Genomic DNA, 17,159 nt, shown 5'->3' with positions numbered 1-17,159 from the left:
GACAAAGGACACACAAGAAGTATTAATGACTGAACCCAGGTCATGAGACTCCAAATCCAATTCTCTTTTTCTCTGCAGTTAGGATAGAAACAATACACAGTCAAAGGAACTGGGCACTGCTATTTGCAAGGATATAAGTGATGTACTTTCAAACTGCTAACCCACAACTTATCTTCTCATTTATGCTTGAAGAAAAGAAATCACTAAAGGTATGTAGAGGTATGAAGTGAATGGATTAATCAGATTGAGTTGAAACTAATGCACCAAGGGAGAAAATGACAATTTGAACAAAAGTAATACAGTTCTATAAAAACCCTCTTCAAAAGATCCCAGGGAAAAGGAAGGAAAAGATCTGCATCTCATCCCAAGCACGCTTAAATTATTAGTCTTTGTACAGCGTTGCTTTTGTGAGAGGACTGCCTTTTTTCCAATTGGTCCCTTTGCTTCCAGACATGGATTAGCAGCAGCAACTAAAGCAAATCAGTAGCTAAATTCATAATGTGAGTTAAAATCCTTCCATAGATAAAGGAAAGGTTCATAATTCTTCCCTCATGTCTCTTTCCCCACCATACTTCATCCAATACAACCTCGGCAACATGACATCAGACAACAATCTTCTCTCACCACTAATTGCTGGCCCCTTGTTATTGGGCTAACTCAAGACCTGCCTCCAGCCACAAATAGATATATGTAGAGACAAAAAGGGAATATGGAAGTAAAGAGGGTAAGTGGCCAGTGCAATATTAGTTAGCATTAGCATATGAGTGCATGGAACTTGATATCTACCCAAAGTCAATTTTATATTGCAAGGAGTCTGGACTATTTTTAGGGTGATAATATCACCAATATAATATAGAAAAGAAGAAAGAAGTCTGAAAGCAAATGGATGATGGTGCTGGTGACACCATCATCCTTCATTTAGAAGCAAAAAGTCAAGTCAAATCAATAGCATTTGTTAAATATGTTCTGTGTTCCAATCACTGGGGTTTCAAAAGTAAGCAAAAATAGTCCCTGCACTTATAATCTAATGGGGGAGAGAGCATGCAAGCTAACCATGCACATACACAATAAATTGGAGAGCACTTCAGAGGGAAGGAACTAGCATTGACCTATCCTATAAAACTAAATTTTAGCAGAAATGGAGGAGTGGGTTTCTAAGCCAGATCATTCAGAGCTGTCCATGGCTCCCATGTTTTCCACACTCCTGGCATATTTTGGGCCTCCCTGTGAAGTTCATTTGGCAGGATTACCTACCCAAAAAACATCTTTGTCAAATATCACTACAGAAAAATGCAATAACATTTGTTAATAATCTTGTCCATTCTGAGTTATGAAAGTAATTGTACTAGAGACCTGAGGAACATATATCACTAAGAGAATTTATCAGTGATAGAAAAAGTGCCTATAGACCTGTCTTCCTGCTGCTCTGTCTAAAGCTTTTATCCCCTTGAGGGCAAGTCAAATATTGGTCCAGCAATATGAAATGCAGTTTCAAAAGCTAATGTGATCTTAGCTTGCTTCAGCTGAAACACAATCATAGACTTAGAGTTGGAAAGGATCATAGAAGCTATCTAGTCCGACCCATTCAGTGAAAAGAAGCAACTTGCCCATAGTTATGCAGCTAGTAAGTAGTAGTGCTAGATTCAAAACCCAGGTTTTATGACCTAATTCTAGTATACTTTCTACCATACTGCATTGCCTTTCTGGGAGGAATATGCAGATCAAGATGGTATAGAGGAAAGAGTTCTAGATAAAAGGATCTGGGCTTAAATTGTCAGTATGCCATTTAATTCCCACTTGATCTTGAACCAGTATTTAACCATTCTGGAGTTTTGTCCCCTTATTTGTAAAAAGAAGAGGTAAGAATAAATGATCTCTATGGATTCTTCCAACACTAAACTCATAAAACCCTAAGTCCTATTGTGCTAGAGCAGAGGCCCAGGGAGGTGACAGTTCCACTATTGTCTTCCTGGTCAGACTTCATGTTAAATAGAATTCAGCTCTGGAAGCCATATTTTTTAAGAGGGGCACAAAAAAAGATGGAGCATGACTAGAAGATGGTAATGGTAATAGCTAGCATTTATCTAGTACTTTAAAGTATATGACTTCTCATTTCATCTTTACAACTCTGGAGGCAGGAGATATTATTACTTTCATTTTATAGATGAGAAAATTGAGACTCAAAGAGGTCGTGTTGAATTACCCAAGATTACAAAATGAGGAAGTGACCAAAGTAGGATTTGAATTCAGGTTTTCCTAACTTCAAGATCAGAGCTTTAACAACCATACCAGGAAGCGGATCCATAATTTTAAAGAGATTCAAATCCACGTTTCCTAAATTTGAAAGAATGGAGACTTTTAGCTCAGAGACAAAAATATTTCAAAGGGAGTGTGATCCCTGGCATCAGTATAGAAAGGACTACCATGTAAAAATCAAAGATTCAGACAAATAAAATGGAATTCAGAATCCAATGAATCCAGGTCATACTCAGAGTCTCTCCTACCAAATCCCCAATTAGTTTTACCTGGAAAGATTTTTGTCTCAATTGTTGTTGAGTCGTATCTGACTCTTTGTGAACCCTTTGTGGGGTTTCTTGGCAAAGATACTGGAGTGGTTTGCCATTTCTTTCTTCAGTTCATTTTACAGATGAAGAACTGAAGCAAACCTCCAAACATTATTACTGCTTCCCTGCTATTTGTATTTCAGTTCACCATTGCTCCCAACATCTTCTGCCATAGAGAACATCTGCAAAAGAAGGGAGGAGAATGTGTTTTTTAGGAAAACTTTAAACGTATCTTGTATGTTTCTATTTATATACCTATTATATTCTTCAATGGTATGTAAGCTCCTTGAGTGCGGGAGTTTTTTTTTTTTTTCCTTTTTCTTTGTATCCTCATTATTGGCACAGTAACAAGCACATAGTAAATTCTTAAATAAATTTTAGAAGCAGCAAGATGACTTGGTGGATAGAGAGGTCTAGAGATGGGAGGTCCTGGGTTCAAATACTTCCTACCTGTGTGATCTTGGGCAAGCCCCTTATCTCCAGTTGCATAGCTCTTACCATTCTTCTGCCTCAGAACTGATACTTAGTATTGATTCTAAGGCAGAAAATTTAGAAATGAATACATTTTAGTAATTGGCTTGAGCCCATTAATTATGTGTTGGGAAGTAGCATGAGATAAAGAGTAACTGGGGCTACAGAGAAAGAGGGCCTTGTATATCAGTAGAAGAAATTAAGAGTTTATTGGGTTTATTATATGTCTTGCAAAAAGACTCAATTCAGAAAACTCCAAATAGAAAACAAGGGTTATGCCTCTGGGAGAATGAAATTTAAAAAACAAAAACCAAAAAACTAGAACTAATGTAGACCCTCCATTATATGGCATATGTGCTTGTGCTTTGGGTTTGACCTGAAAGTCATCGTGACCTTGTGGTTTGCAGCGAATTTCCCAAACACTTAAAATTTATTATAAACAAAGGATTTATGAATGCCTGTCCTGTCTGGAAAGAGTGCGCTTCTTTTAAGAGCAGTACAGACAGAGTGATAAGGGTCTTGTAAGCACAGCATAGCTCAAACATCAGACTACCTTTAAGAAACAACTTTTAGAGATCATTTAGTCTAACCCTCCCATTTTAATGATGAATGAACTGAGGTTCAGAGAATAGATTAGCTCAATGGCAGACAGCTAACCTGAGAAAGAACGCTTTGTTGAATGAGGTGGTTAGATGCAATGGCCTTCAAGGTCCCTTCAAGCTTTGAAAAATGCATTTATGATTTTAAAATGTGGCTGGGTATTTATATATATAGGTTATGACCACAGAAGGTTTTTTGAAGGAAATGTACATACAGACCAGCCTATCTTTTTCTGTCATCAGGCACTGACTAAGAAGTTGCCTTTGCTGGGTGTATTGTGCTGAATTTCAATAGCTTAATTCATTTTCAGATGAAAATGGATGGTGGCAACTGTAACAGATTTCATTTTAAAACTCTGCTTAATTTGGAGTCATCAAGCTTTGGCTGGTTTGTTTTTCCCCCAGAGCTTCAAGGCAATAAAAAATGATGGCTTAACCTTTGAATATCCCTTTAGAGTATATGAAGAATTTTTTTAATAACCCTTAACTTCTGTGTATTGACTTATAGGTGGAAGAGTGGTAAGGGTAGGCAATGGGGGTCAAGTGACTTACCCAGGGTCACACAGCTGGGAAGTGTCTGAGGCCGTATTTGAACCTAGGACCTCCCGTCTCTAATGAAGAATTTTTATATCAGTCATATCATGACCATTCTGTTGAAGTGGACTGGATAGAGCTTATTACCCTTTGATAAATTGGGAAACTGAGGCTCAGATAAGGAAAGAGGAAGAGATGAGGAAAAAATCGTCCAAGAGATACAAGTTACAATCAGTCACATTTCTATAGCAATTTTGGGGATGGGGGGTTGGTGAGGATGAGAAGAGAATAGACTTCTTTTTAAATTCATTAATATAAGAGGTTACTAGTCTGGAAATTCCCTCTACCACTGTAGATGTTATGACCACTTTTCTGAGACTCAAGATGCCTAGAAAAGTAGATTTTTATTTCTACTTTACCAGTCCTCTGAAATATTGATTGATCTTTTAGTTGGTCAGTTTTTCAAAATTGATTTTATAATATTGACATTATAGTATAGATTATTGTCTTGGTGTTTTCTCAGTTCACACAATGCCCCTGAGGTCGAGTGATATGTCCAGGATCACAGTCAGAATAAAGTGAAATTTGCACCCAGGTCTTCCTAATTCTGAGGCTACTACTTCGTCCAATATATCACTTTGTCTTTCCTATAGCACTGTAAGCTTTTCAAAGTACACTCCTAACAACACTGTGAAGCATGCAGTACAATGCAGTACAAGAGGCCCTAGGAAGAAAAGTGATTTTTTTCCCCCAGGTAACATATCTGACAAGAAGAGGAAGTAGATTGAAATGTAGTTATTCAGACTTCCTAAACATGGTGCTTTCTATTATACAATGTCTTTTGTTTCTCCCATAGAAAATCCTATCTGGTTTCATCAGGATTTTGTTTTATTCTCTCCACTGGCCCATGGAACATATTGAAATAAGTCTTCCACTGTTCCAGGGTAAGAAGGGGAGAGGTAATTGGGTAAGAAAGTGGAGAAACTGAATCTGGCTCTTGTGTCCCCAAGACGCTCTGCATTCTGATTGTGACTCAGTAGGTGGCATTCTTTCCTAGTAGTTAGCCCTTGAAAGAGATGATGCTTCACTGAATTTGGGTAGGTTAAGGAGAGGGGGGAAATAAACTAAGAGTCAAAAGACTTGATTCAAGAGCAACTTGGCCTAATTAGCTGTGTGACCTCATGAAAGTGATTTTTTTTCCCTCTCTGAGACACTTAAATAGAATGATGTTGGAATAGATAAATTCTAAAATTCCTTCTAATATTTTAACCTTCTTAGTTCTAAGATCCTCCCATTTGGAGAAGTGGAGACATCAAGGGGACCTAGAATCAGGAAAAGCTGAGCTTTAATCCTGGCTCAGTTTCTAGCTGAATCATCCTGGGCAACCTCTCGCAGCCTCAGCTTCCTCGTTGGTAAAATAAGGTGACTGGATTTTGTGACATTTAAGAACCCTTCTTGCGCCAAATCTCTATTTCATAACATAATTTCTAAAACCCAAGGTCTACTCTAGGGCTCACATTCTGTGTTCTAATATTTTTGGATCTAAGGATTTCTTTCTGCTTTCACCTTCGTAGCTTAAAAAATCAGGACTTCAGTGGTAATCTCAGGTGACTCTCATTCTAAAGATGGGGAAAATGAAGCCCAAAGAAACCACACAAGCTGTAACTAACAGGACTGATTTTCAAATCTGCAGCCTCCAACTCCAAATGTCATTCTCTTTCTTGTCTAAAACATTGTCTCCCTATTCCACCATTCAAATGGCAAAACAAGCCCAATATAAGGGCAGAATGAAAAGTCATTTCTAGGGAATGATCCAAGGAACACCAGAAGGCTTCCCTGCCATTACAATCACTTAGTATGATTTATGTCTTTTGGGGATAACATATCCTAGTCTTTCTCTTTGGTCTTAAACCTGAGATCACAGAGGCCATCTCAATAAAAGCAGAGGCTTGAGGAACTAAGACTGAAGACTGGTCAGTTTTGACAGCAGAGATAAGATCAGGAATAAGAATCTTTGCCTTAGACTTGATGGTCTATTCATATGGAGTTAGTTAGCAGGATAACAGGAAGATTTAAAGATTCTGAAGCATCTTTTGTAGGGCAGAGGATAAGGGAGATATCCTTTCTTCTGTGGTAGCTGACATCTTTTTGTTGTTGTTGTTGTGAGTGTCTTGGACCCATCCTGGATCCTTGCCTTATTGATAAGAGTTAAATCATTCTTAGTTAATCATCATATATTATCCTAAAGTATAGTTTAAGAGTCCTTTCACTATTTTGGTTGTCCTCCTTTGAACACTTCCCAGCTTATAATGTAAGGGTTGAGATGAATTGATCAAACAATGTCAAAGCTAGAAGGAACCATAGAGAATATCTGGTCTAATCTATACTTATTTTGGAGGTATGCCTATTGCTCAAAAAATATCTCCAAGGGATCATATAACCACCTATGATTACTTTTTGATGTTCCTTCATTGCCACGACGGCATCATCCATCCCATTATATTTTTGGACAGCTCTAATTTTTTGAGAAAACTTTCCCTGTAACTTAAACTTTTGACTTCTAGTTCTGCTTCTTGCAATCAAGCAGAAAAAGTTCAACCCCTATGTTGACTGTCTTCTAAATATTTGAAAATAGCTATCATGTACAGTGGATAGAACTCTGGGTCTCAAGTGATACAAGCCCTGGGTTCAAATCCAGCCTCAGACACTTACACACTGTGTGACTTTAGGCAAATAACTTTACTTCTGTTTACCTCAGTTTCCTGAACTCCAAAATAGGGGTTAGCACCTACCTCCTAGGTTCATATGAGGATCAAATGAAATAAAATGTGTAGAGTGATTGGCACAGTGTCTGGTAAATAGAAAGAGTTGTTGCTGCTGCTGCTACTGTCGTCTCTTTTTCAGAAAAAGTATTCTAATCCTTCAACTATATTCATGAAGAATAGTCTAAAACTATGCTACGTAAGGCATCAATTTTTTTTGTTTATAAGATTTCATGTCAAAACAAATTCAATATTCATTTTCTTATATTTTGCAATCCTTGTTCCCTCTCTCCCATTCCTTCCTCCTCGAGAAGGTAGGTATAACTTATACATATATTGTCATATAATATATATCTCCATGTTCTTTATGTTGCATAAAAGAAGACATATTATTTGCATTAGAGAAAAATTCATGAAGGAAATAAAGTCAAGAATGGTATATATCCATTTGCATCCATACTCTGTTCTTTCTATGGTAGTAGATATCCATTTTTTTTTGTCAAGAGTCTCTTGGACTTGTCCTGGATCCTTGCCTTGTTGATAATAGTTGTCATTCAAAGTTGACCATTATATATTATCTCAAGGCATAGTTTTAAGTCCCTTCACTATTCTGGTTGTCTTCTTCTAGACACTTCTCAGCTTAAAAATATTTTTTACTTAAATAAACTACTCAGATCTCCAGTTGTGGCTAATCAAGAGAGAATACAAGAAGATTCTAACCTCCCTTGACCTGGACTTTATGCCTCTCAAATACAGGCTAAGATTGTATTAGATGTTTTGATTACTACGTCATATTAATTCACTCATTATCTCTTGTTGTTGTAGAAGAAATAGGAATAGAAGGAGATAGATGGGGTGACTGAGGATGAATTTCTCTTAAATCCAGGGCATGGGGGTGCTGTAAAGGAGAAACAAAATGAAATCTCTCACTCAGTGATTAAGTAGAGTATCTCCTGGCCCACTTTCAAGGCTTGTCCTTTACCAGGAAAAGAGCTCTAATAGCACTGCAGTCATTTTATTTATTAACACAATCCTTAAAAAATGAAATGTTTGTATATGTATGTATATGTATTGTACACATATGTATAAGTTCTAAAACTTTGTTGAGTTAAAATTGTCATTTTCAACTCAGTATCCTTTTAAAATGTCACTTTCATAATTTTAAATTGACAATGGATACCATAAAAGGTGTTTTTAATTACTCAATTTAAAATATTAAATTTTAAAAGTGGATTTTTTCATATTAACTTTATTGTTTTACAGGTTCTAAAATCACTATTTTTTCTCTCCAGACAGTCAATAAATATTTGTTGAACTTCCATGATTTCTTCTTAATGGTTCTTAGAATGATGTTAGGGACGTAAGATGCCTGCTTCCCCCAAAAGGAAATATTATGTGCTCTAGTGTTCTCTGCTCCAAGGAAATTGATTATAAAACCAGAGGCCAAAGGAGTAAATACAGAAACAGAAAGCATTTTTCGTGTCATAAAAAGAGCAGTAGGAACAGTGAGAAGACTTGGACTTTACCGTTTCTAGGTTCTGCCATTAATTTTATGTGTGACTATGGGCAAATTTTTCATTGGTCCTCAATTTCCTTCCCTTTAAAATGGTGGGGTTGAATTGGATGATCTCTAAATGTCATACTCAATACTAACATTTAAGATTAGGATATTATATATTCTAGGGGGTCTTTACTATTTTTATTCCTTAAGGCCTCTTCTAAATTTAACATTCTATGTTTTATAGTCCTTTTCAGTGCCAACATCTTAATATTTTCTCTTTTAGCTCTAACATATATTCCAGGGCTGAGGTGTCAAACTCTGGAGTTTCTGAGTAAGGTCTAAATCAGATTAAAATGTAATTGAACAATATTTAACAAAATGAGTTAATAGATTACAATATAGATAATGTTAATTTGTGGTTTTTAAGTCAATATGCTGCCAAAAGGATTAGTTTTCATTTGTATTTGATACCATTATTCTAAGGTCCCTTTCATGGTAACATTTTATGTTCTAAGGTTCTTTCTAGTTCTAACAACCTATTATTCTACCATCTTTTCCAGCTCTAATATCCTATGTTCCCTCTTTTAGCATTCTCTGTTCTAAGACTTCATTCAGTACAATAGTAGTAGAGTTCATTGAATGTGGGACCAGAATTGCAAATAAAGTACAAAACATTTCAAAGAAGGAATACTTCTTTCAAACAACCAAAGTAAAATTCAAAAGCACACTCATGCCAGATGGAAGTCTCTGTCCCTGTCAGTCAGTATGTTGACTACAGAGTTGGACTGTAGAAATCAGATTTAAAATCACTTCTGAGCAATTTAGATAAAGCTCAAGCAGACCAAGGCTAGCTAGGGGCACAATGGATAGAACATTGGTTTAGGATTAGAAAGCCTCATATTCTTGAGTTCAAATCCAGCCTTGGACACTTGCTAGCTGTCTAACCCTGGGTAAGTCACATAATGCTATTTGCCTCAATTCTCAATTCCTTGTCTGTAAAATGAGCTGGAGAAGGTAACAGCACACTGCTCCAGATCTTTTCCAAGAATATCACCCAATAGGATCCTGGAGAGTTGATCACAAATGAAACAAAAGAACGACAAAAAGCAAACCAAATGGATAGGTCTACTATCTGGAAACCAAGATTTCTTTCTCCTCTTCTCCAAAAGCAACTGAATATCAAATTAACATGAAAATAAATGAGATCAACATTGACTTGTGGGGAATTTCTTTCCCTTTTTGAGTCCTGTTTCAGGTGTAGCATTACAGGACTGTTAGATTTATGTTACTCTTGAATACCTCAATAAGCCAGGGTTTAATAATAGTTGTTGCTCTTGTTATTTACTTATTTTTAAGCCCTTACTTTCTATCTTAGAATCAGTACTGAGCATTGGTTCCAAGACAGAAAAGTGGTAAGGGCTAGGTAATTGGGGTTATGTGATTTACCTAAGGTCACCCATCAAGGAACTACTGGAGGTCAGACTTGAATTTAGGAACTCTAATTTCTAGGGCTGGCTCTTAACCCATTGAGCTACCTGACTGTTCCCAAAATGGTAAAGGCTAGACTGTTGAAGTTATGTGATTTGCCCAGAGTCACACAGTTAAGAAGTATTGGAGGCTAGATTTGAACTCAGGTCTTCCCAACTCCATGCTTGGCACTGTATCCACTGTGCTACCTAGGCATTTCTACCCCTTATTTTAAAGAGGAGGAAGTAAGACTTACAGAGAGGTGAAAAAAATTTGCTAGAGGTAAGACAAGTAAGTGATGAGTTGGGATTCGAGCCAAGAGACTGACTCCAAATTCCATAATCTTTCCTTGCTACCTTATAGTTCTGTAATTTCTCTGCAAATTAAATAGATGATTTTAATTCTTGTTCACTATATTCCCAACCAATCAACAAACACTTTTTATTAAAAATCTACTATCTGGGAGACCATAGGATAAAAAGTGGGGATACAAATGAAAAATGATCTGATATCTCCCTTTAATGGGCATACATTTACTTGGAGATAATGCATTTTCCTTTTAGTTCCTCCATTTATTTCTTACCATTCTTCAAAATTCAACTCAGGTATAACCCCTTCCATAAAGCACTCTCCAATTCTCTCTGTCAAAAACGATCTTTCCTTCTAACCTCCCTTGGTACATGGTTTGCTCATTTCTTGTGCATTTACTGAATTCTAATTTGTACTATCTCACTCTGCACAGAGTGTCTTCAAAACCTTTTCATCTCTCCTTAAACCTTTCATGGTTCCTCCTCCCCTGATGTTCTCAGCTGAGAACTTTACCTTAAACTTTACAGAAAATTTTGAGGTGATTTACCAGGAACTCCTTTTTCTTGCCTCTTCCCCATCTCTTATAATTCTGCCACTATCCTTTTCTTCACTTCTATTTCATATGATGACATGGCCTAACTCCTTACCAAGGCTAAGCTCTTTACTTGTTCAAATGATTCCTTCCCATACCCATTCCTTCAACTAATTGTCCCCCCTGTCATCCATACTTTTGCTTATTTTCAGTCTTTCTCTTTCTCCTGGCTCATTCTCTACTTCCTAGAAACATACCCAAATCTTCCCACCCTAGAAAAGAAAAAAAAACCTTTCACTTGACTTTCCTTCCCTGATAACTTCATTGTATATCTCTTTTTCCCTTTCTCACCAAACTCCTCATCATGACCCATCTACAAAAGTACCTCTGCTTTCTTTCTTCTCATTTCCTTTTTAACCCTTAAAAGCTTGCTTATGATTTCATCATTACACTAGAGCTGGTCTTTGTAAGATTAGCAATGATCCCTTAATTGCCAAATTCAATAGTCTTTTGTCAGTCCTCATCCTTCTTGACCTTTCTGTAGCCTTTGATGTTGTGATCTCTCCTTCCTCAATGCTCTCTTCTCTCTAAGTTTTGTTATAAAATAAAGATGTGTATATAGATGGATAGATGGAGAGGGAGGATGAACTAACTAAACTGGATACTACCACTGGTAATTGTGTGAATGCAGTAGAGTCCAGATAAGTGTCTAGGGCAAGATCAACTGAGGCTTGCCACCTAGCTAGATGATGTGACACCTCCCTCCTTTATAACAGTGCCCAGGCAGGATCCTTCAAGTCAATGGATGGTATCCCTTCAGGTCCCACCTGGGTTGATTGATATTGGATATTGGGCTCTATCAGCTTTGGAAACGGTTTATCTGACTGCGTATCTCCCTTCCCAGAGAAGCTATGAAATAACCACTCCAGGAAGGTACTTGAAGGGCTTTATCTATAATTAGCAAAGAGGGGTATTGGGAATGGATAGAGGAATTGGAAAACCCTAACTACTTTATGATAATAAACCTTCAGAGCTGTAGGCAGGTAATTGATTCTGATAGTTAGCTCCTCTGGCTCAATCTGGCCAAAGCCAAACCAGAGTAAGCAAGCTGCTGCTTGATGGCTTTCAGCTTCTTCTTTCTGCTAGATGTTATGCCTAAACAGCCTTCAGGTATACCACCCCTTTCCACCCACTTCTTCTTCTCCTGCCCACTTCCCGGATCCCTCCTGGGCCCTGGAAAACCTAGATATCTACAGATGATTTGATTTCCTAATATCTAGGGGCAGTAGAATCAGAAGAGTGATGGTCTGGGTACAGGTTGACAGTGCTAGTAAGGTACAAGACAGGAGGATCTTGCAAGGTTGATCCAAGCAAGTCACCAATCCCCAAAGACCAGGATCCACAGATCTCAAGTCCAAGGGAAGGAAAGGAACCCAAAAGCCAGGGCTGCCAGGGTATTTATACCCCCTGGGCCAACTGCTTTCTCCCCTGTCCTCATGGCCTCTGGGAACATTCCAAGATCCAACAGACCTCACCTGTCAATCAAGGATGAGACTCTGCTCCCAGAGTTTCAATATAACAGTTTTCAAGACATCATTCTCTCCTGATTATCTTCCAAGCTTTCAGTTTCTCCTTCTCAGTCTCCTTTGCTGGAACCTCTTCTAGGACATATTCTCTAACTATGAGTGTACCACAGGATCTGCCTGGGACCTTTTTTCTTTTCTCTCTATTCTTTTTCACTTGGTGATCCCATTAGCTCATTGCAATTAATTATCTATCTGTTGACAATTCTCAAATAAACCTATTCTGTCCTAATCTTTCTGTTGACCTCCACTCTTACATCTACCTTTTAAACATTTAGAACTGGATGTCCAGTAAATGTCTTAAACCCAATATGTGCCCCAAAAGAACTCATTATCATTCCCTCTAAACCTTCCCCTTCTTCTAGGTTCCCTATTATTGTAGAGCAGTGATGGGCAAACTATGAACCTCGGGCCAGTTACAGCCCCCTGAAATGTTCTATCCAACCACGTGACATTATTCCTAATATGATGAATACGATGAGTAGGATAAAATACAATGAAACTCCTTAGAAACAGACTGACAGATGAACATTTCCTTTCCTTTGGATCCCTCTTTATAAAGTTTGCCCATCACTGCTAGAGGATGATACTGTCCTCTCAGTGCCTCAGGCTGTCAATCTAGGAGTTATTTTGGATTCCTTACTATCTCTCATACCCCAATTCTAAGCCATTACCAAATGTTGCTTTCATCTTTTCACCATTTCCTTCCTCTGACATTGCCACCTCTCTAGTGCAGGTCCTCATCACCTCAAGCCTAGACTATTGCAGTAGCCTGCTGGTAGATCTGCCTGCCTCATGTCTCTCTCTATCCAATCTATTAATCCATCCTCTATTCAGCCACTAACTTGGTTTTCTTAAAGTGAAGTTCTGGTCATTTCTTTCCCTCTCACCCTCACTCACTCAGTAAAGTCCACTAGCCCCCTGGTACCTTCAGGATCAAATACAAAATAGTCTGTTTGGCATACAAGATCCTTCAAAACCTAGACCCTCCTATATTTCCATTTCTCCTTATGTGTACTCCCTGATACATATTCTTTGATCCAGTGACTCTGGTGTCCTGGCTCTTCCAGGAAGGAGACCTTCTATGTCTAGGCTACAGGTATTTCCTCTGGCTTATTCTTCATGCCTGGAATTCTCTCCCTCTGTTGTTGTTATTAAGAGTTATACACAATAACAACACAGAGAGGGTGACTCTCTGTGCTGAACTTCCTGGCTTTTTTAAAGTCCCAACTAAAATCCCATTTTTTACTGGAAGCCTTTCCAAAAATTTCTTTTTTCTTCTGTTAATAACATCCCAATTATCTTGTAGATAGCCTTTTTTGTATATATTTGTTTTATGTTGTCTTCTTATTAACTTGCAAGCTCCATGAGGTCAGGGACTGTCTTTTGCTGCTTTTTCTATCTCCAATGCTTAGTATAACCCTTGGAATTTAGTAGATTTTGAATAATTATTTATTGATTGATTTTATCTGCCTTACAGTCATATACTAGAATGTACACATACATTTAACATGTTATGATATATATATATATATGTACATATATATATACACGTGTGTATATTTATACTTACCCCCAGATTATATTTGTACATATATGTGTGTGTGTGTGTGTGTGTTTTATATTTATTTACCATTTCAGTAGCATCTCTCTTTCTCTACCACAATGGAAATAGTGTTCTCTCCTGGGCCCCTTCTTACTACTGTTTAGCACATTGACCTGCTCTGTTTCTGAGTTTCTAACCTTGGTCAAGTCATCCCTTCTTAGGCAGCCCTTAGTATCCCTCTTCACCTCCTTCTCAGGAGTCTCTCTAAATTACTGCTGAATTTAGTTCTAACGCCTGAATACCTTAGCTTTACTACACCAAGCTCAATTAATCTGACCCACCAGCCTCAATCTCTTCAGTTGCAGGGATTATACAGGTATGCAACCCTCATGCCGAACTATTCTATGGACTATTTATGGCACAGAGGTAGATAAAATTTCTGAGGGGGAAAGAGAGGGATGTAATATGGTTGCTTTAGTATATACCATTAACTGGTCCAGACAATGATTCTTTCTCACATCCCATTCAATTATTCTCCCATCTACCTCTCAGTATCTGCTGATCTTCACTTTTATTCTCCTCCCTAAGTGACACAATGAGTGGAGGACATGAAGCCAGAAAGACTTATCTTCTTGAGTACAAATCTGGTCTCAGAAACTTATTAACTCTTGGTGGGTGACCCCCACCAATCACCTAACCTTGTTTGCCTCAGTTTCCTCATCTGTAAAATGAGCTGGAAAAAGAAATGGTAAACCATTTCAGAATCTTTGTCAAGATAATAGCAAATAGGGGGCAGCTGGGTAGCTCAGTGGATTGAGAACCAGGCCTAGAGATGGGAGGTCTGAGGTTCAAATCTATCCTCAGACACTTCAAATAGCCCTGTGACCCTGGGCAAGTCACTTGACCCCCATTGCCTACCCTTACCACTTTTCTGCCTTGGCGCCAATATACAGCATTGACTCCAAGACAGAAGGTAAGGGTTTAAAAAAAAAGATAATTGAAAATAGATCATGAAGAGTCATGCATAACTGAAAATTGACTGAATAACAACAGCATGCTCTCCACACAGGACCTGAAGCCTAGAACTCTATAGAAGGGTCTTCCTAAATTCAAGACTTTACTTCTGGAGGAAGTTATGCTATTCATATTTGAAGTCTCTGTTCTAGAGTCTGCCCCGATGAATAATGACAAAATCTGTACAAACTAGCCTACTTGGCCTGTTATATACTGGCTGGACCTAGACACCAGACCATGCTTTAGCTTTAACATACCATCTCACCTTCCTGCCACAAATATTTATTCCTCCTCTTCCACTTCTTTCTCCAAAGAACAAAACTCTTCCCTAGGCACTCTTCCCCAATATATGCTATTTTCTCTTATTTTAACATAAGTTTCCTGAGGTCAGGGACTCTGTCTCTGTCTGTTCATCTATTACTAAATATTTGTATCCCCAGTTCTTAGCCCAAAGGCTGACATATAATGTCTAATTATTTTCCATTAATTTTCATTCATTCATTCATTCATTCCATTCTCACTTTTAAATTTCATCCACTGGAATAATAATAAAAATAGCATTCATATAGTGCTTTAAGATTTTCAGATCTTTTAAATTTATTACTTCATTTGCTCTTCAAAAGAGCCTTGAGACAGAGGTACTATTATTACCCTCTTTTTTACAGATAAGGAAGTTGAGGCTGATATAGATTAAATGATTTACTCTGAGTCACATAACTATCATCAATCTAAGACAAGATTTGAACTCTTTTTCTTGACTCCTAATCTAACAGTCTACTCATTGTGTCAACTAGCTTCCTTGATTTTTACATTCAAAATCTTTTCTTTCCATGTACTTTGATATGACAACATGTATAAAAACATTATTCTTAAATTTTTATTAATTAATAAAATGTTGAGCCAGTTGCCAGCAACAACTTTATGTATGGCAATACTCAGTTGTTTTCATTATAGTTAATTTGCCAAATTCTCAAGAATACTTTGAATCTGTATTTTAATTAAAAGTTATTTATTGTTAAAACACAGCTAAGTGGCCCCAGAATTGTTGGCCCAAATTTGTTATCACTCAATCTTAAAAACAGAGCATACTGTACATAATAGTTTTAAGGAGCCCTAAGGTTTATAGAATTCTTAAAATATATAAAGCAAGCTGTTATAAGAGCTTAGTAAAAGCTGAAAAGTAAACTTGGGAGAGCAAAGCATGTAATACATCTTAATATTGTACTGGTATAATAGCAAGAACAGCTTTACAAATAGTATACTATATATATATACATATATATGTATATGTACATATATAATTGTGTACTCCTATACATCTGCCTATAGAACCTTCCCATTGAATACCTATTTTATAACCTTTTCAGTTGTTTGGTAACCAAAGAAGTACAACAGTATTCATCTTTTGTGAATTATCAAGTTATTTCTAAAATGAACACAGTACATGGAATAGTTATTGTAATCTTCTTTTATGCCTTGTAAAATATCATTCTACAATAAGAATGAACTGCTTCCTTCATGAGGATTCCCTTAGTTTTGACTTTCACAATAACATCCAACAGGTTTTATTTTGTTTATATATACATTTCACTTTTGGCCCACAATAGAATTGTCAATTCTATATCTAGTATCTATCCATTGTGAGTATTAAGACACTTGCATTTATATCTCAAAAATATGATTGCCCAAGAAAGGCCCCTAAGTTGAATAGTCAGCCTTGGAGCTTTAATGGGAATTTTCTAGGGCCCAAGTCATACTTGAGCCAAGGTTTGAACATTACTAGATGTTTTAAGAAACTCCCTAAACTGGTTTTTGTCTTAGGAACTTTCCAAAAATCCCATTCTTTTTTCATATTACAGCTTTTCCAGGAAAGATAGTAAGCTTACTAAAATTTCGTAACCCTGCCTTACCCTTGCTGTCCCCATTGATTCAATGACTACTGTTCTCATTCCTAGAATTGCAGAAGAGTTTTCTTGAATGACCCACAACCTGGCTTTTACTTAATGACAGTTTCTCCTATTCTTTGGTTAGAATACAGGAGAGAGAGCCTTGATCTCAGAGCTAAGTTTAGAGATCATGCAGCACTTGGGAGGAGGTATAGTAGGAGAAGTATAGTATCTTTTGAGGACTGTCCATGAAACTTCTTTTTGCCTTCTTGAACATGGAATATGAAAATCAAAGGGCTACCGGTGCATGATAGTGAGGTGGATAGTGAACCATACAAGATAGGGGAAGAGGTGTGTTCCACCTTTTAAGGCCATAAGGCTCCTATTTTTT

The sequence above is a fragment of the Gracilinanus agilis genome, chromosome 1 (genome assembly GCF_016433145.1).
Source record: "Gracilinanus agilis isolate LMUSP501 chromosome 1, AgileGrace, whole genome shotgun sequence".
In the NCBI taxonomy this organism is placed as follows: Eukaryota; Metazoa; Chordata; class Mammalia; order Didelphimorphia; family Didelphidae; genus Gracilinanus; species Gracilinanus agilis.
The sequence above is the reverse complement of the archived record's forward strand: the minus strand, read 5'-3'. Positions refer to the sequence as shown.